This window comes from Arachis hypogaea, chromosome 20, assembly GCF_003086295.3.
Source record: "Arachis hypogaea cultivar Tifrunner chromosome 20, arahy.Tifrunner.gnm2.J5K5, whole genome shotgun sequence".
NCBI lineage: Eukaryota > Viridiplantae > Streptophyta > Magnoliopsida > Fabales > Fabaceae > Arachis > Arachis hypogaea.
Window position 1 is genome coordinate 33,770,539 of NC_092055.1, and position 20,271 is coordinate 33,790,809.

General features: G+C 39.0%; 2 non-coding genes across 2 annotated transcripts; one reads left to right on the forward strand and one right to left on the reverse strand.

Moving 5' to 3' along the window:
- Nucleotides 1–537: 537 nt before the first annotated feature.
- Nucleotides 538–645, forward strand: LOC112787628 (small nucleolar RNA R71). The gene has a single exon (XR_003195031.1). It is a non-coding gene; the product is annotated as a small nucleolar RNA R71 (small nucleolar RNA).
- A 14,634-nt stretch (nt 646–15,279) lies between these two features.
- Nucleotides 15,280–15,387, reverse strand: LOC112787344 (small nucleolar RNA R71). Its single transcript, XR_003194762.1, has one exon. It is a non-coding gene; the product is annotated as a small nucleolar RNA R71 (small nucleolar RNA).
- Between the last annotated feature and the right edge of the window lie 4,884 nt (nt 15,388–20,271).

The window sequence follows — 20,271 nt, forward strand, 5'->3', positions numbered from 1 at the left end:
AGAAGATGATGGAAAAGGCTTACTATTATTAAACCTATTTCTTCCACTATTACTGTTGTTGAAGCCTTGTTGAGGCCTCTGTTGGTCCTTCCATGAGAGATTTGGGTGATTTCTCCATGAAGGATTATAGGTGTTTTCATAGGGTTCTCCCATGTAATTCACCTCTTCTATTGCTAGGTTCTCAGGATCATAAGCTTCTTCTTCGGATGAAGCTTCTTTGGTACTGCCTGTTGCTGCTTGCATGCCAGACAGACTCTGAGAGATCATATTGACTTGCTGAGTCAACATTTTATTCTGAGCCAATATGGCATTCAGAGTATCAATCTCAAGAACTCCTTTCTTCTGATTTGTCCCATTATTCACAGGGTTCCTTTCAGAAGTGTACATGAATTGGTTATTTGCAACCATCTCAATGAATTCCTGAGCTTCTGCAGGCGTCTTCTTCAGATGAAGAGATCCTCCAGCAGAGCTGTCCAATGACATCTTGGATAGTTCAGACAGACCATCATAGAAGATACCTATGATGCTCCATTCAGAAAGCATGTCAGAAGGACAACTTCTGATCAATTGCTTGTATCTTTCCCAAGCTTCATAGAGGGATTCACCTTCTTTCTGTTTGAAGGTCTGGACCTCCACTCTTAGCTTACTCAATTTTTGAGGTGGAAAGAATTTGGCCAGAAAAGCATTGACCAGCTTTTTCCAAGAGTTCAGGCTTTCCTTAGATTGTGAATCCAACCATATCCTAGCTCTGTCTCTTACAGCAAAAGGGAAGAGCATAAGTCTGTAGACCTCAGGGTCAACCCCATTGGTCTTGATAGTGTCACAGATTTGCAAGAATTCAGCTAAGAATTGATGAGGATCTTCCAATGAAAGTCCATGAAACTTGCAATTTTGTTGCATTAGAGAAACTAATTGAGGCTTCAGCTCAAAGTTGTTTGCTCCAATGGCAGGGATAGAGATGCTTCTCCCATAGAAGTCGGGAGTAGGTGCAGTAAAGTCACCAAGCACCTTCCTTGCATTGTTGGCATTGTTGTTGTTTTCGGCTGCCATGGCTTCTTCTTGTTTGAAAATTTCTGTTAGGTCCTCTCCAGAGAGTTGTGCTTTAGCTTCTCTTAGCTTTCTCTTCAAGGTCCTTTCAGGTTCAAGATCAGCTTCAACAAGAATGCCTTTATCCTTGCTCCTGCTCATATAAAAGAGAGGAGAAGAAAGTATGGAATCCTCTATGTCACAGTATAGAGATTCCTTGAGATATCAGAGGAAAAGAAGAATAGAAGGAGGAGGTAGAAAGAAGAATTCGAACTTATAGAGAGAGAGTCCGAATTGCTGATAGTGGAGGAGTGTTAGTCCTTAAATAGAAGGATGTGAGAAGAGGGGAAGAATTTTCGAAAAAATATTTTGAAATAATTAAAAGAAATTTTGAAAAAAATTGATTTATGATTTTTGAAAATTAAAATTGAGAAAGTAGTTAAGTGATTTTGAAAAAGATTTTGAAATCAGAAATAAAAAAGAAGATATGATTGAAAATTATTTTGAAAAAGATGTGATTGAGAAGATATGATTGAGAAGATATGATTGAAAATCAATTTAAAAGAATTTTTTTTAAAATTAATGACTTGGCTAACAAGAAATTTAAAAGATATGATTCTAAAATTCAATTATTAAACCTTTCTTAACAAGGAAGAAATTTTTGAATCAAATCACTAATTGTATAGCAAGGATTTTCGAAAATAGTAAAAAAAATTGAAAGGAATTGATTTTGAAAAGATATGATTGAAAAGATATGATCTGAAAAAGATTTGATTTTGCAAAATTATGAAAATTTGAAAAAGATTTGAATTGAAAACAAAATCTTCCCTCTTGTGCCATCCTGGCGTTAAACGCCCAGAATGGTATCTATTCTGGCGTTTAACACCCAAAATACTACCCTTTTGGGCGTTTAACGCCCAGCTAGGTACCCTGGCTGGCGTTTAAACGCCATTTTTCCTTCCTCACTGGGCGTTTTGAACGCCCGCTTTTTCTGTGTAATTCCTCTGCTGCATGTTCTGAATCTTCAATTCTATGTATTATTGACTTGAAAAGACATAATTTTGAAAATTTATTGAATTTTTAATGATGAGAAACAATAAAATGAAACTAATCATGGAAAATCAAGATCAAAACAAATAATGCATGCAAGACTCCAAACTTATAAATTTTTATATTAGAGACACTAACAATTTGAGAATGCATATGAAAAATAACAAAACACACAAGACAAGAGAATTTAAAGATCAGAGCAAGGAAATCATCAAGAATAACTTGAAGATTAATGAAGAACATAATGCATATATTCGAAAAATGCAGGGAATTAAATAAAACATGCAGGACACCAAACTTAAAAATTGATACTGGACTCAAACAGGAAACATAGATTATTTTTGGTTTTATGATTTTATAAATATTTTTTGTAATTTTTCGAAAATTAATTGGAGAAAGAGAAAATAAGGAATTCAAAATTCTTAATGAGAATTCTAGGAATCATGCAATATTAGTCTAAAACTCCGGTCCAGGAATTAGACATGGGTTACTAGCCAGCCAAGCTTTCAGTGAAAGCTTCGGTCCAAAACACTAGACACGCCCAATGGCCAGCCAAGCTTTAGCAGTTCATTACATTCAACAGCAAAATTGATAGAAATCAACAAGCTCTTGTGAGGATAAGTTGAAACCTCGGTCCAAACGGTTAGACATGGCTTCACAGCCAGCCAGACTTCAACAGATCATCATGAAACTCTAGAATTCATTCTTAAAAACTCTGAAGAACAAAATAGAGAAATTTTTTTTTTCAAAAATTAAAAGCTTAAAAATAAAATAAAATTACCTAATCTGAGCAAAAAGATGAACCGTCAGTTGTCCAAACTCGAACAATTCCCGGCAACGGTGCCAAAAACTTGGTGCACGAAATTATGATCATCAATGGCGCCAACAACTTGGTACGCACAATTGTAATCTCAACTCTTTGTCACAACTCCGCACAACTAACTAGCAAGTGTACTGGGTCGTCCAAGTAATAAACCTGACGTGAGTAAGGTTCGATCCCACGGAGATTGTCGGCTTGAAGCAAGCTATGGTCATCTTGTAAATCTCAGTCAGGCGGATTCAAATGGTTATGGAGAATTGATAATTAAAATATGAATAAAATATAAAATAAGATAGAGATACTTATGTAATTCATTGGTGAGAATTTCAGATAAGTGTATGAAGATGCTTTGTTCCTCCTGAACTTCTGCTTTCCTATTGTCTTCATCCAAGCATTCATACTCCTTTCCATGGCAAGCTGTAGGTTAGGTATCACCGTTGTCAATGGCTACCTCCTGTCCTCTCAGTGAAAATGGTCCAAATGCGCTGTCACCGCACGGCTAATCATCTGTCGGTTCTCGATCATGTTGGAATAGGATCCATTGATCCTTTTGCGTCTGTCACTACGCCCAACACTCGCGAGTTTGAAGCTCGTCACAATCATCCCTTTCCAGATCCTACTCGGAATACCACAGACAAGGTTTAGACTTTCTGGATCTGAAGAATGGCCACCAATAATTCTAGCCTATACCACGAAGGTTTTAATCTTAGATTAGAAACCCAAGAGATACACATTCAAGCTTGTTTGCATGTAGAACAGAGTGGTTGTCAGGCACGCGTTCATAGGTGAGAATGGTGATGAGTGTCACATAATCATCACATTCATCATGTTCTTGAGTGTGAATGAATATCTTGGAGAAGAAATAGACTTGAGTTGAATAGAAAAACAATAGTACTTTGCATTAATTCATGAAGAACAGCAGTGCTCCACACCTTAATCTATGGGGTGTAGAAACTCCACCGTTGAAAATACATAAGAACAAAAGGTTTAGGCATGGCCAAATGGCCAGCCCCCAAATGTGAACATATAAGTTCCAAAGATGAAAAGTATTCCAAGATGTAAAAGTATGAAAATACAATAGCAAAAGGTCCTATTTATAGAAAACTAGTAGCCTAAGGTTACAGAAATAAGTAATTAATGTAGAAATCTTCTTCCGGGCCCACTTGGTGTGTGCTTGGGCTGAGCATTGAAGCTTTCACATGTAGAGACTTTTCTTGGAGTTAAACGCCAGCTTTTGTGCCGGTTTGGGCGTTTAACTCCAGCCTTTATGCCAGTTCTGGCGTTTTGACGCCAGGAATTTTATGCTGAATTGGAACGCCGCTTTGGGCCATCAAATTTCGAGTAAAGTATGGACTATTATATATTGATGGAAAGCCCAGGATGTCTACTTTCCAACGCAATTAAAAGCGCACCAATTGGGCTTCTGTAGCTCTATAAAATCCGCTTTGAGTGCAGAGAGGTCAGAATCTAACAGCATCTGCAGTCCTTTTTCAGCATCTGAATCAGATTTTTGCTCAGGTCCCTCAATTTCATCCAGAAAATACCTGAAATCACAGAAAAACACACAAACTCATAGTAAAGTCCAGAAATGTGATTTTTATTTAAAAATTAATAAAAATATAATAAAAACTAACTAAAACATACTAAAAACAATGCGAAAAAGCGTATAAATTATCCGCTCATCAACTACCATACTTCATTTCGGGTGACAAGACTTGTGAATTCTCATTGAAGGACCACACTCTCCTAGATCCTCTCAATCGAGTACTACACCATCCCTTGCACTTAGATTTTGGTGATTCAACTATTGTGAACCTTGAATTGCGATGCCTACCACTAACCAACTCTTTCTTGCTTTTCATTCCACAAAAATTCCTATGTTGACCATCTGTTTCAAGTAAACTATATTCAAGTGGAATAAGAAAGCTAAGGGATATGAATTTTATCCACTTGAATGGTGTTCATACCTTGGGTCGAGCTATCCGACCTAGGATGATCGACGATAAAGCGACCGACCTCTTCGGGTCAAGCAGACCGACTTCTTCTTAAAGAACTCGGCCGAGTCAACAAGAGAGCCCAATAAAGGGCCCAGGTAGAGGAACACGACTCAAATCCTAAGGCAGCCCAAGCCTATAGAGATAAAGGCGGTTCCATTGAAGATACGCTGACCTCAACTCAAAAGATCAAGATAAGATAAGATAACTAACTTATCTTATCCAAAAGGTCACACCTCACCTTTATAAATACACTGAAGCACCCAGGTATAACTCATACTCTGATTCTACATAACACCTGTTTAATACCTGTGCTAACTTAAGCATCAGAGTCTCTTGCAGGTACCCCCCACCCTTCGGTGATAGAGGATCAGCAGTACGTTCAATCCAAACAAGTCGGACGCACTAGCTCCGACCGCCATTTACCAGCCAGACACATCGGTTCCGACCAGCACAGAAGATCTCGTCCGAGATCGACCTACAGTTTCAGGTAACCCTCGGAACATTAGCGCCGTTGCCGGGGAACTTGGAAGTCATCCCATCACCATGGCGGACGACCATGACAACAACCACGATTCGGATTTAGAAAAAAGAACGCTGCACAAAAATGTGGACACCCCACCAGAAGATACCCCGGAATCCAACGGAGACAAAAATTCAGCAAATCCGGGAGCAATAGAAGCACTTCAAGATCGCTTGAAGCAACTTGAAAAAGAAACCCAACAACAACGAGAGATCAGAAAGGATCTTCAAAGAGAGGTACGGTGACGACGAGAATTGGAAGAAAAATTACTACAATTAGAAGCCGATCTCAAATCGAAAACTCCTCAAATCACTCCCGAGGAAAGCTCACGCAAAGAACAGGATCCATTCACCAGGGAGATCATGAAAACCAAGATCCCAAAGGACTTCAAACTACCGGATATGACTTTATATGACGGCACCACAGATCCTAACCATCATCTCAGCAATTTCAGAAGCAGAATGTACCTTACCGACGCCTCAGATGTCGTTTGCTGTAAAGCTTTTCCAACAACCCTCACGAAGACGGCAATCAGATGGTTCGACAACCTACCTCCAAAGTCCATCTCAAACTTCGACGATCTAGCCAAAAAGTTCCTAGCCAAATTCTCCATCCAGAAAGATAAGGCCAAGCACGCCCCCAGTCTACTGGGGATCAAGCAAGGAGATCGGGAGAGCCTCCGCAACTACATGGAAAGGTTCAATAGAACATGCATGGACATACAAAGTTTACCCACAGAGGCCACCATCATGGGACTCATCAATGGCCTACGAGAAGGACCTTTCAGCCAATCTATATCAAAAAAGTACCCGACCTCCTTGGATGAAGTACAGGAACGAGCAGAAAAATACATCAATATGGAAGAAAACGCCCGATTGGGAGAAACCTCAAAATCTGGAGCCTCCTACCGGGATAAAGACAAAGAATCCATAAAGAAAGAAGATCGACAAGGGGAGAAAATAAAAAAATACCATAATTACACTCCTCTCAGGGCATCCCTGGTCGACGTGTACAAAGAAGTCTGCCATACAGAGAAAATCCCGCCAGCGCGACCGCTTAAAGGCAAAAGGGGAGGGGGAAACCGGAAGGAATATTGTGAATACCATCGAGTCCGAGGGCACTCCACGAACGAGTGCTTCGACTTAAAGAATATCATAGAAAAATTGGTGAGAGAAGGAAAATTAGATCGATTTCTAGCCACCCGAGATGATGACCAAAGAAAGAGGCGAAGGGACGAAGATGACGGACGAACTGAACGATCACCTCGGACACCAGAAAGACACATCCACATGATACACGGTGGGTTTGCAGGAGGTGGGATCTCCAAATCATCTCACAAAAGATATCTCAAAGAAGTATATCATGTCGAAGGAAAGGAGGAAACACTCGACATCCCGGCGATAACATTCACTAAAGAGGACGCATTAGGCATCATCTCGGGACACGATGATCCCATGGTCATCACTATCATACTGGCAAACGCCAATCTACATCGCACATTAGTGGACCAGGGGAGTTCTGCCGACATCTTATTCAAAACAGCCTTCGACAAACTTGGCTTAGACGAAAAGGAGCTTAGGGCATACCCGAACAGCCTGTTCGGATTAGGAGATACCCCAGTACAACCACTGGGATACATATCGCTACACACAACCTTTGGAAAGGGGAACCAATCTCGGACCCTCAAAATAGACTACATTGTGGTCGACGTAAGTTCAGCCTACAATGCTCTAATAAGTCGGACAACACTCAATCAACTCGGTGCAATAGTTTCAACCCCACATCTATGCATGAAATTCCCAACCACAGAAGGGATAGCCATGATAAAAGCAGATCAAAAGATGGCACGCCACTGTTATAACGAAAGTCTAAACCTTAGAGGAAGGGGAGAGGAGTTTCATACAATTGAACTAGGCGGAGTCCAGCAACGAGAAGAACTCCGTCCGCAGCCAGAAGGCGAGATGGAGAAGATTCAAATCGGAGATACCTCGGACAAAACAACCAATATTGGCACGACTGATGACAAGTCATCGTAGCCTAGTTTCACTAGCCTTTTTCTTTGTTTTTATTAGGTTTTATGCACTTTCTTGCATTCTAAGTAAGTAACTTGGATTAAAAATGCATGACTTCTTTGAATCAAACAACCACCATTTATTTGATGCTAAATCATGAGGTTGAAGCTAAATTTAATTGATTTTTAATGATTTATAAGCCTTGTGAATTTAGTGATACTTTGATTGGTTGTTTTGATTACTTGTAGGTGAAGAAAGAAGAAAAGAAGAAAAGCGTGGCCTAAGGGACGTTCCAAAAGAAGCAAAAAGCGTGCCTAAGGGAAGCAAAAGTGTGCCAACATTGAGGAAGAAGGAAGGCTAAGTTGGAAAAGTGAACTGAGCTTCACAAGTAATAAAAAGAGAAGGCAGGGTACAAAGCTCAGTTCACTTAGTGAACTGAGCACTAAAGAAAGCAAAGAAGCAACATAAGGCTCAGTTCACTAAGTGAGCTTTATCGGGGGTTCTCCAAAATTAATTCAAAGCAAACTTCCAAGGAGTGAAGCCTCAAGGTATCGAACTGATGACCCAAGGAAGAAAAATAAGAAGAAAATAGCCAAAAAGCTTCACCCAAGGATCGAACCAAGGACCAAGGGGAGGCAAGGAACGTTCCTCACAAAGGAAAATCATGAAGAATTAGCCAAAATACTTCCTCTAGAATTCGAACTTGGGAATTCTTGGAAACACAAGGGAGGAGCATCCACTCTTCCAAAGGAAATTAGCCTCTAATTGCTTCCACCAGGATTCGAACCTGGGACATTGAGGACGAGAACAAGGCACTGCACATGGAAAGCTCAGTTGGTTTTCCCAACTGAGCACTACAATCCCCTTCTCCCCCACAATTTGACACGACCAAGCACAATTTTGCACACCAAGGGGGGCTTTGATGCGCACCATGACACGCACCAAGGAGCTTGGCGCACCAAATTTGACACGGATGGCAACACTTGGGGGCTCAGTTTGATTTTCCAACTGAGCTTACCCTTGGGAGGTGAAATATTGGGCTGAAAAATTGAATTAAAACTCCAACTTAATTCATTTCTTCACCAAATCAAAAGCCCATCCAAATTCCAAAATCCAAGAATAGAAAGTGTATAAATAGGAGTTAGTTTGATGTAATTAGGACCTTTTGACACCTCTAGACTTTACTTTGAATTTTCCTTTTAATTGTCATTTTCATTTTTTGAGCTTTTTACTTTTGAATTTGGATCTTAGAGAATTTGGAAGGAGAATTGATCTCTCTTCTTCCCTATTCTTGCTTGAGCACTCTTTTAATTTCTTGTTTGGGATCTTGGGTGAAGAATTGAAGAACTTCTGTTTCAATCTTACCTTGAGATCTTGTTTACTCTTCTGCATAATTGAATTTCAATTTCTGTTCACTACATCTTCTTTTATTCTTCTTCTACACTTTCTGCAATTCAACTTTTCTTTATTTCCTTTACAATTGTTCTTGTTAGATCAAGGAAGGATTTGAGATCTAGACTTGTTATCTAGTCTCTTCCACTCCTGAGATCTTCAACCCCTTTTAATTTGCTGCAAATTAAGCATTGCTTACTTTCTGTTTTTAAATTCTCAAAACATTTTTACTTTTCTGTTGAGATTTAATTTGATTCAATCAATTCTCTACTCTTCTGTTTAATTGTAATTTACTTCTGTCTTGTTTAAATTCTGCAATCCCAATTCCCAACTCCTTTTATAATTCAAGCAATTTACATTTCTTGCACTTTAAGATTCAGTCATTTACATTTCTTGCAATCTAAGTTTCTACAATTTACTTTACTTGTTCTTTAAGATTCAGCACATTTACTTTCCTGCTCTTTCATTTACTGTAATTTCCCCTTCTCCCTTTACATTTCAAGCAATTTAGCTTCTGCAAATTACAAACCACTCAACCAATACTTGATTCGCTTGACTAAATCAACCACTAAACTAAAATTGCTCAATCCTTCAATCCCTGTGGGATCGACCTCAGTCATGTGAGTTATTATTACTTGATGCGACCCGGTACACTTGCTGGTGAGTTTTGTGTTAGATCGTTTTCCACACATCAAGTTTTTGGCGCCGTTGCCGGGGATTGATTAGGTTGACAATGATTAAGTGAGGTGGTGGTCTAGATTAAGCACTTTTTCTTTTTCTTTTTACTAAGCATACTAACTGTTTGAATTTTTGCTTAAGTTAACACTAACTTCACTCTAGCAATAGAGTGCTTAATTTTGGTTCCTGGTTCTGTGTTTATGTCAGGAGAAAGAAGCGATGAATCCATACCTTTTGATCCTGAAACACTTTGGAGGTTGAGAAGAGAACCAAGAAATGGAGGAAAATCCAACAAATCTACAAGTGGAAGTGGCCAACGACAATGGTCAGCCCCAAAGGAGAGTATTGGCTTCATATACATTTGCTAATCCAAGGCATTGTGGGAGTAGCATCCTTACCCCAAATGTCGATGCAAATAACTTTGAATTGAAGCCCCAACTCATCACCTTGGTGCAGAACAACTGTTCTTATGGAGGAGGCCCCTTGGAAGATCCAAACCAGCACCTATCCACCTTCTTGAGGATTTGTGACACTGTCAAAACTAATGGAGTGCATCCTGACAGTTACAAGCTACTACTGTTTCTATTTTCTCTCAGAGACAAAGCCACTCAATGGTTGGAATCTTTCCCAAGAAATAGCATCAACAATTGGGATGATCTAGTAACCAAGTTCCTTGCCAAGTTTTACCCACCTCAAAGAGTTATTAGATTGAAGACTGAAGTATAAATATTTACACAAATGTATGCTGAACCCTTGTATGAGGCATGCGAACGATACAAAGCTCTAATCAGGAAGTGCCCACCTGGAATGTTTAGTGAGTGGGACAGATTGCAGAATTTCTATGAAGGCTTGACATTGAAATCTCAAGAGGCTTTGGATTATTCAGCAGGAGGCTCTTTGCAACTCATGAAAACTGCAGAGGAAGCCCAAAATCTCATTGATATGGTGGCCAACAACCAGTATTTCTTTGCTCACCAAAGGCAACGCCAACCATCACAAAGGAAAGGAGTGATGGAGTTGGAAGGAGTGGACTCAATCCTAGCTCAAAACAAAAAGATGCAGCAGCAAATTCAACAACAATTTGAGCAAATGGCCAAGAGGATTGATAATCTTCAAGTTGCAGCAGTCAACACAAGTCAACCATCAACCACATAGGGACAAAATGAAGAAACTTAAGAAGATCAGCAGCAGGAACAACCTCAATATGTGCACAACCAAAGCTCCAGCCAAAATGAAGTCTATGGTGACACCTACAATCCATCCTGGAAGAACTATCCAAACATAAGATGGGGAGATAACCATACTCAAAACCAGCAACCATGGCAAAGAAATTCAAACCAAAACAACTCAAGAAACAACCAAAACCACAACCAGCAAAACACTAACCCCAATCCATATAGAAAACCCCAAAACAACCACCCAAATTCTAGCTACTATCCACCCAATAACCAAACCACTAACCAAAACACCTACCATCAACCTTCAACATCTCACAACCAGTCACAAGCGTCACAAGACACTCAAAAAATCTCCACTTTGGAGATATTGATGAAAAAGATGATGAAGCACCAAGACATAATGATGGAGAAACTCATGAAAAATCAAGAGATGGCAAGACAAGATCAGGAAGTAGCAAGGAAAGATCAAGCCATAACAAGTAAAAACCAAGAAGCTTCAATCAGAAATCTTGAGAGGCATTGATGAGCGGATAATTTATACGCTTTTTGGCATTATTTTTAGTAGAATCTAGTTACTTTTAGGGATGTTTTTAATAGATTTTATGTTAAATTCACATTTCTGGACTTTACTATGAGTTTGTGTGTTTTTCTGTGATTTCAGGTATTTTCTGGCTGAAATTGAGGGACTTGAGCAAAAATCAGATTCAGAGGTTGAAGAAGGACTGCTGATGCTGTTGGATTCTGACCTCCCTGCACTCAAAGTGGATTTTCTGGAGCTACAGAACTAGAAATGGCGCGCTTCTAATTGCGTTGGAAATTAGACATCCAGGGCTTTCCAGCAATATATAATAGTCCATATTTTGGCCAAGAATAGACGACGTAAACTGGCGTTCAACGCCAGCTCTCTGCCCAAATCTGGCGTCCAGCGCCAGAAAAGGATCCAAAACCAGAGTTGAACGCCCAAACTGGCACAAAAACTGGCGTTCAACTCCACAAATGGCCTCTGCACGTGCTACACTTAAGCTCAGCCCAAACACACACCAAGTGGGCCCCGGAAGTGGATTTATGCATCAATTACTTACTCATGTAAACCCTAGTAGCTAGTTTATTATAAATAGGACCTATTACTATTGTATTAGGCATCTTTGGATCTTTGGATTACCTTATGATCCTTTGATCACGTTTTAGGGGGCTGGCCATCTCGGCCATGCCTGGACCTTCACTTATGTATTTTTAACGGTAGAGTTTCTACACTCCATAGATTAAGGTGTGGAGCTCTGCTGTCCCTCAAAGATTAATGCAAAGTACTACTGTTTTCTATTCAATTCTTCTTATTTCACTTCTAAGATATCCATTCGCACCCAAGAACGTGATGAAGGTGATGATTATGTGTGACGCTCATCATCCTTCTCCCTTATGAACGCGTGCCTGACAAACACTTCTGTTCTACATGAATTAAGCTAGAATGAATATCTCTTAGATCTCCTAACCAGAATCTTCGTGGTGTAAGCTAGAATGATGGCGGCATTCAAGAGAATCCGGAAGGTCTAAACCTTGTCTGTGGTATTCTGAGTAGGATTCAATGATTGAATGACTGTGACGAGCTTCAAACTCGCGATTGTTGGGCGTTAGTGACAGACGCAAAAGGAGGGTGAATCCTATTCCAGCATGATCGAGAACCAACAGATGAATAGCCGTGCCGTGACAGGGTGCGTGAGCAAATTATTCACTGAGAGGAGGGGATGTAGCCACTGACAACGGTGATGCCCTTGCATAAAGCCAGCCATGGAAAGGAGTAAGACTGATTGGATGAAGATAGCAGGAAAGCAGAGGTTCAGAGGAACGAAAAGCATCTCCATTCGCTTATCTGAAATTCCTACCAATGATTTACATAAGTATCTCTATCCCTATTCTATTATTTATTATTCGAAAACTCCATAATTATTTTATATCCGCCTGACTGAGATTTACAAGGTGACCATAGCTTGCTTCACACCAACAATCTCCGTGGGATTCGACCCTTACTCACGTAAGGTATTACTTGGACGACCCAGTGCACTTGCTGGTTAGTTGTATCGAAGTTGTGACAATTATGAATTAAGATTAGAGCACCAAGCTTTGGAGCCATTACCAGGATTTGTTCGAGCCTGGAGATCACAATTTCGTGCACCAAGTTTTTGGCGCCGTTGCTGGGGATTGTTTGAGTTTGGACAACTGACGGTTCATCTTGTTGCTCAGATTAGGTAATTTTCTTTTTGTTTTGTTTTCAAAAAATTTTCAAAAAGCTTTCTAAAATTTTCTCATCTGTTTTCGAAAAAAATTAATAACAATATTTTCAAAAAAAAAATATGTTTTCAAAAATAAATTATTCTATGGTTTCAGAATTTTTAAGAATGAATTCTAGCGTTTCATGAAGCATGTTGAAGCCTGGCTGGCTGTAAAGCCATGTCTCAATCCTTATACCCAAGAGAAGAGCTTCTTTATCTTTCTTAGCCAATTGGCTGTTGAATGTAAGGAATGTCAGGCGTGTCATGTCTGAGTTACATACTAAAGCTTGACTGGCTATTGAGCCATGCCTGACCCTTTGATTGGAGCTTTAGAGCATAAGATTCCTGGAATTCATATTGAAAATTTTGGAATCCTTATTTTTCTTTTCCAAAATAGTTTTTCGAAAATATAAAATAAAAATCCAAAAAAAAATTAGAAAATCATAAAAATCAAAAATATTTTTGTGTTTCCTGTTTGAGTCTTGAGTCATGTTTTAAGTTTGGTGTCACTTGCATATGCATCTTGCATTTTTCGAAAATTTCATGCATTCATAGTGCTCTTCATGATCTTCAAGTTGTTCTTGGTAAGTCTTCTTGTTTGATCTTGATGATTTTTTGTTTTGTGTCTTTTCATGTTTATCATATGCATTCTTGAATTCTTAGTGCGTAAGCATTAAAGAATTCTAAGTTTGGTGTCTTGCATGTTTTCTTTCCATTAAAAATTTTTCAAAAATATGTTCTTGATGTTCATCTTGACATTCAAAGTGTTCTTGGTGTTCATCTTGACATTCATAGCATTCTTGCATGCATCACATGTTTTGATCTAAAAATTTCATGCATTGCATAATTTTCATGTTTTTCATAAAAATTTTTAAAATAAAAAAATATCTTTCCTTTTTTTCTCTCATCAAATTCGAAAATTTGGATTGACTTTTTCAAAAATTTTTAAAATCAAGTTGTTTCTTATGAGTCAAATTAAATTTTCAATTTGAAAATCTTATCTTTTTCAAAATCTTTTTCAAAATTCATGATTATTTTCGAAAATTCCAAAAAAATAATTTTCAAAAACCTTTTTCTTATTTTATATCATAATTTTCGAAAATAACATAATCAATTAAAGTTTTGATTCAAAAATTTGAAGTTTGTTACTTGCTTGTTAAGAAAGATTCAAACTTTAAGTTCTAGAATCATATCTTGTGATTTCTTATGAATCAAGTCATTAATTGTGATTTTAAAAATCAAATCTTTTTCAAAAACTAATTTCTATCATATCTTTTCAAAAAAATATCTTCTTATCTTATCTTTTTCAAAATTTGATTTCAAAATATCTTCTCTAACTTCCCAACTTCGTATCTTTTCAAATTTGTTTCAACTAACTAACTAACTTTTTGTTTGTTTCTTAACTTTTTCAAAACTACCTAACTAACTCTCTCTCTCTAATTTTCGAAAATATCTTCCCTCTTTTTCAAAAATTTCTTTTTTATTAACTAATTATTTTTATTTTTTATTTAAAAAAAAAAATTTTCGAAAAAAATACTAACCTTTTTCAAAAACTATTTTCAAAAATCACTAACTCTTTTTCAAAATAATTTTCGAAAATTATACCTCCCCCATCCTATTCTATTTATTCATTCATATCCTAACATCTCATCTCACATCTCTTCCATCAGTACAGTTGTGCTTCTTCCTTTACATCACATTCTTTGTCTCCCCCTCTTTTCTTCCACTCAGAAAGGGATCCCTACACTGTGGTATAAAGGATCTCTATTATTATTATTATTTTTCTGTGCCTTCTTCTTTGTCATATGAGCAGGAGCAAGGATAAGAACATTCTTGTGGAAGCAGATCCAGAACCTGAAAGGACTCTGAAGAGAAAATTAAGAGAAGCTAAAATACAACAATCCAGAGATAACCTTTCAGAAACTTTCGAACAGGAAAAGGAGATGGCAGCCGAAAATAATAATAATGTAAGGAAGATGCTTGGTGACTTTACTGCACCTAATTCCAATTTACATGGAAGAAGCATCTCCATTCCTGCCATTGGAGCAAACAACTTTGAGCTGAAACCTCAATTAGTTTCTCTGATGCAGCAGAACTGCAAGTTTCATGGACTTCCATCTGAAGATCCTTTTCAGTTCTTAACTGAATTCTTGCAGATATGTGATACTGTTAAGACTAATGGAGTAGATCCTGAAGTCTACAGGCTCATGCTTTTCCCTTTTGCTGTAAGAGACAGAGCTAGATTATGGTTGGATTCTCAACCTAAAGACAGCCTGAACTCTTGGGATAAGCTGGTCACGACTTTCTTAGCCAAGTACTTTCCTCCTCAAAAGCTGAGCAAGCTTAGAGCTGATGTTCAAACCTTCAGACAGAAAGAAGGTGAATCCCTCTATGAAGCTTGGGAAAGATACAAACAGTTGACCAAAAAGTGTCCTTCTGACATGCTTTCAGAATGGACCATCCTGGATATATTCTATGATGGTTTATCTGAGCTATCAAAGATGTCACTGGACACTTCTGCAGGTGGATCCATTCACCTAAAGAAAACGCCTGCAGAAGCTCAAGAACTCATTGACATGGTTGCTAATAACCAGTTCATGTACACTTCTGAAAGGAATCCTGTGACTAATGGGACGCCTATGAAGAAGGGAGTTCTTGAGGTTGATACTCTGAATGCCATACTGGCTCAGAACAAAATATTGACTCAGCAAGTCAATATGATTTCTCAGAGTCTGCATGGAATGCAAGCTGCATCCAACAGTACTCAAGAGGCATCTTCTGAAGAAGAAGCCTATGATCCTGAGAACCCTGCAATAGCAGAGGTAAATTACTTAGGTGAACCTTATGGAAACACCTATAACTCAACATGGAGAAATTATCCAAATTTCTCATGGAAGGATCAAAAGTCCCAACAAGGCTTTAATAATGGTGGAAGAAACAGGTTTAGCAATAGCAAGCCTTTTTCATCATCAACTCAGCAACAGACAGAGAACTCTGACCAAAATGCTTCCAATTTAGCAAATCTAGTCTCTGATCTATCTAAAGCCACTGTAAGTTTCATGAATGAAACAAGGTCTTCCATTAGAAATTTGGAAGCACAAGTGGGCCAGCTGAGTAAAAGGATCACTGAAATCCCTCCTAGTACTCTCCCAAGCAATACAGAAGAGAACCCAAAAGGAGAGTGCAAGGCCATTGACATAAGCGCCATGGCCGAACCTGTGAGGAGAGGAGAGGACGTGAATCCCAAGGAGGAAGACCTCCTGGGACGTCCAGTGGTCAATAAGGAGCTTTCCTCTGGGGAATCAAAGGACTCTGAGGCTCATCTAGAGACTATAGAGATCCCATTGAACCTCCTTATGCCCTTCATGAGCTCTGATGAGTATTCCTCTTCTGAAGAGAATGAGGATGTTACTGAAGAGCAAACTGCCAAGTTTCTTGGTGCAATCATGAAGCTAAATGCCAAATTATTTGGCATTGATACTTGGGAAGTTGAACCTCCCTTGTTCATCAATGAACTAAGTGATCTGGATCAACTGACATTGCCTCAGAAGAGACAGGATCCTGGAAAGTTCATAATACCCTGTACCATAGGCACCATGATCTTTAAGGCTCTGTGTGACCTTGGTTCAGGAATAAACCTCATGCCCCTCTCTGTAATAGAGAAACTGGGAATCTATGGGGTGCAGGCTGCTAAAATCTCACTAGAGATGGCAGACAGCTCAAGAAGACAGGCTTATGGACAAGTAGAAGATGTATTAGTAAAGGTTGAGGGCCTTTACATACCTACTGATTTCATAGTCCTGGATACTGGAAAGGAAGAGGATGAATCCATCATCCTAGGAAGACCTTTCCTGGCCACAGTAAGAGCTGTGATTGATGTTGACAGAGGTGAAATAGTCCTTCAATGGAATGAGAACTCCCTTGTATTCAAAACTCAAGGATCTCCCTCTGCAACCATGGAGAGGAAGCTTGAAAAGCTTCTCTCAAAGCAGAGTCAACCAGAGCCCCCACAGTCAAACTCTAAGTTTGGTGTTGGGAGGCCACAACCAAACTCTAAGTTTGGTGTTGAACTCCCATATCCAAACTCTAAGTTTGGTGTTGGAGAGTCTCAACAAAGCTCTGCACATCTGTGAGGCTCCATGAGAGCCCACTGTCAAGCTATTGACATTAAAGAAGCGCTTGTTGGGAGGCAACCCAATGTTTATCTAATTCTTATTTTTATTGTTTTTCATGTTTTATTAGGTTCATGATCATGTGGAGTCACAAAATAAATATAAAAATTGAAAACGGAATCAAAAACAGCAGAAGAAAAATCACACCCTGGAGGAGCATCTGTCTGGCGTTCAAACGCCAGAACAGAGCATAGTTCTGGCGCTGAACGCCCAAAATGGGAGCATCCTGGCGCTGAACGCCCAGAACAAGCATGGTTCTGGCGTTCAACGCCAGAAATGGCAGCAAAGGGGCGTTGAACGCCCAAAATGGGCACCAACCTGGCGCTGAACGCCCAGAGTTGTGTGCAAGGGCATTTTACATGCCTAAATTGGTGCAGGGATGTAAATGCCTTGACACCTCAGGATCTGTGGACCCCACAGGATCATCTCAGGATCTGTGGACCCCACAGGATCCCCACCTACCTCATCATCTCTCTTTCCATTCATGATCATCCCTTTTTTTTTCCATTTACCACTCACATCCATACACCCACTACCTTCAAAAATTCAACATCTCTCTCCCACCCAATCCCACCCATATGGCCGAATACACACTCCCATCCATCTCCTCCATATCTTCTTCTTATTCTTCTATTCTTTCTTCTTTTGCTCGAGGGCGAGCAACATTCTAAGTTTGGTGTGGTAAAAGCATAGCTTTTTTGTTTTTTTTCATAACCATTGATGGCACCTAAGGCCAGAGAAACCTCTAGAAAGTGGAAAGGGAAGACAAAAGCTTCCATCAAGGGTCTATAGCTCAGTGGCAGAACATTTGACTGCAAATCAAGAGATCCCTGAGATACCTCAAGGGATATATTTTCTTCCACACAATTATTGGAAGCAACTAAGGGTGGAACATCAAGAGCACTCCATCATCCTTCATGAAATCAGAGAAGATCTAAAAGCACTGAAGGAGGAGCAACAAAGGCAAGGAAGAGACATAGAAGAGCTCAAGGACATCACTAAGGTGGATTCATTCCTTGTTCTTATTTCTTCTGTTTTTCGTTTTCTATGTTATGTGCTTATCTATGTTTGTGTCTTCATTACATGATCATTAGTAGTAATAACTATGTCTTAAAGCTATGAATGTCCTATGAATCCATCACCTCTCTTAAATGAAAAATGTTTTAATTCAAAAGAACAAGAAGTACATGAGTTTCGAATTTATCCTTGAACTTAGCTTAATTATATTGATGTGGTGACAATGCTTCTTGTTTTCTGAATGTATGCTTGAACAGTGCATATGTCTTTTGAAGTTGTTGTTTAAGAATGTTAAATATGTTGGCTCTTGAAAGAATGATGACTAGGAGACATGTTATTTGATAATCTGAAAAATCATAAAAATGATTCTTGAAGCAAGAAAAAGCAGCAAAAAAAACAAAGCTTGCAGAAAAAAAAAAGAAGAAAAAAAATTAGGCGAAAAAAAAAATAGAAAGAAAAAGAAAAAGCAAGCAGAAAAAGCCAAAAGCTCTTAAAACCAAGAGGCAAGAGCAAAAAGCCAATAACCCTTAAAACCAAAAGGCAAGGGCAAATAAAAAGGATCCCAAGGCTTTGAGCATTAGTGGATAGGAGGACCTAAAGGAATAAAATCCTGGTCTAAGCGGCTAAACCAAGCTGTCCCTAACCATGTGCTTGTGGCGTGTAGGTGTCAAGTGAAAACTTGAGACTGAGCGGTTAAAGTCAAGGTCCAAAGCAAAAAAAGAGTGTGCTTAAGAACCCTGGACACCTCTAATTGGGGACTTTAGCAAAGCTGAGTCACAATCTGAAAAGGTTCACCCAATTATGTGTCTGTGGCATTTATGTATCCGGTGGTAATACTGGAAAACAAAGTGCTTAGGGCCACGGCCAAGACTCATAAAGAAGCTGTGTTCAAGAATCATCATACTGAACTAGGAAAATCAATAACACTATCTGAACTCTGAGTTCCTATAGATGCCAATCATTCTGAACCTCAATGGATAAAGTGAGATGCCGAAACTATTCAAGAGGCAAAAAGCTATAAGTCCCGCTCATATGATTGCAGCTATGTTTCATTGATAGTTTGGAATTTATAGTATATTCTATTCTTTTTATCCTATTTTGATTTTCAGTTGCTTGGGGACAAGCAACAATTTAAGTTTGGTGTTGTGATGAGCGGATAATTTATACGCTTTTTGGCATTGTTTTTAGTATATTTTTAGTAGAATCTAGTTACTTTTAGGGATGTTTTTAATAGATTTTATGTTAAATTCACATTTCTGGACTTTACTATGAGTTTGTGTGTTTTTCTGTGATTTCAGGTATTTTCTGGCTGAAATTGAGGGACTTGAGCAAAAATCAGATTCAGAGGTTGAAGAAGGACTGCTGATGCTGTTGGATTCTGACCTCCCTGCACTCAAAGTGGAATTTCTGGAGCTACAGAACTCGGAATGGCGTGCTTCTAATTGCGTTGGAAAGTAGACATCCAGGGCTTTCCAGCAATATATAATAGTCCATACTTTGGCCAATAATAGATGACGTAAACTGGCGTTCAACGCCAGCTCTCTGCCCAAATCTGGCGTCCAGCGCCAGAAAAGGATCCAAAACCAGAGTTGAACGCCCAAACTGGCACAAAAACTGGCGTTCAACTCCACAAATGGCCTCTGCACGTGCTACACTTAAGCTCAGCCCAAACACACACCAAGTGGGCCCCGGAAGTGGATTTATGCATCAATTACTTACTCATGTAAACCCTAGTAGCTAGTTTATTATAAATAGGACCTATTACTATTGTATTAGGCATCTTTGGATCTTTGGATTACCTTATGATCCTTTGATCACGTTTTAGGGGGCTGGCCATCTCGGCCATGCCTGGACCTTCACTTATGTATTTTTAACGGTAGAGTTTCTACACTCTATAGATTAAGGTGTGGAGCTCTGCTGTCCCTCAAAGATTAATGCAAAGTACTACTGTTTTCTATTCAATTCTTCTTATTTCGCTTCTAAGATATCCATTCGCACCCAAGAACGTGATGAAGGTGATGATTATGTGTGACGCTCATCATCCTTCTCCCTTATGAACGCGTGCCTGACAAACACTTCTGTTCTACATGAATTAAGCTAGAATGAATATCTCTTAGATCTCCTAACCAGAATCTTCGTGGC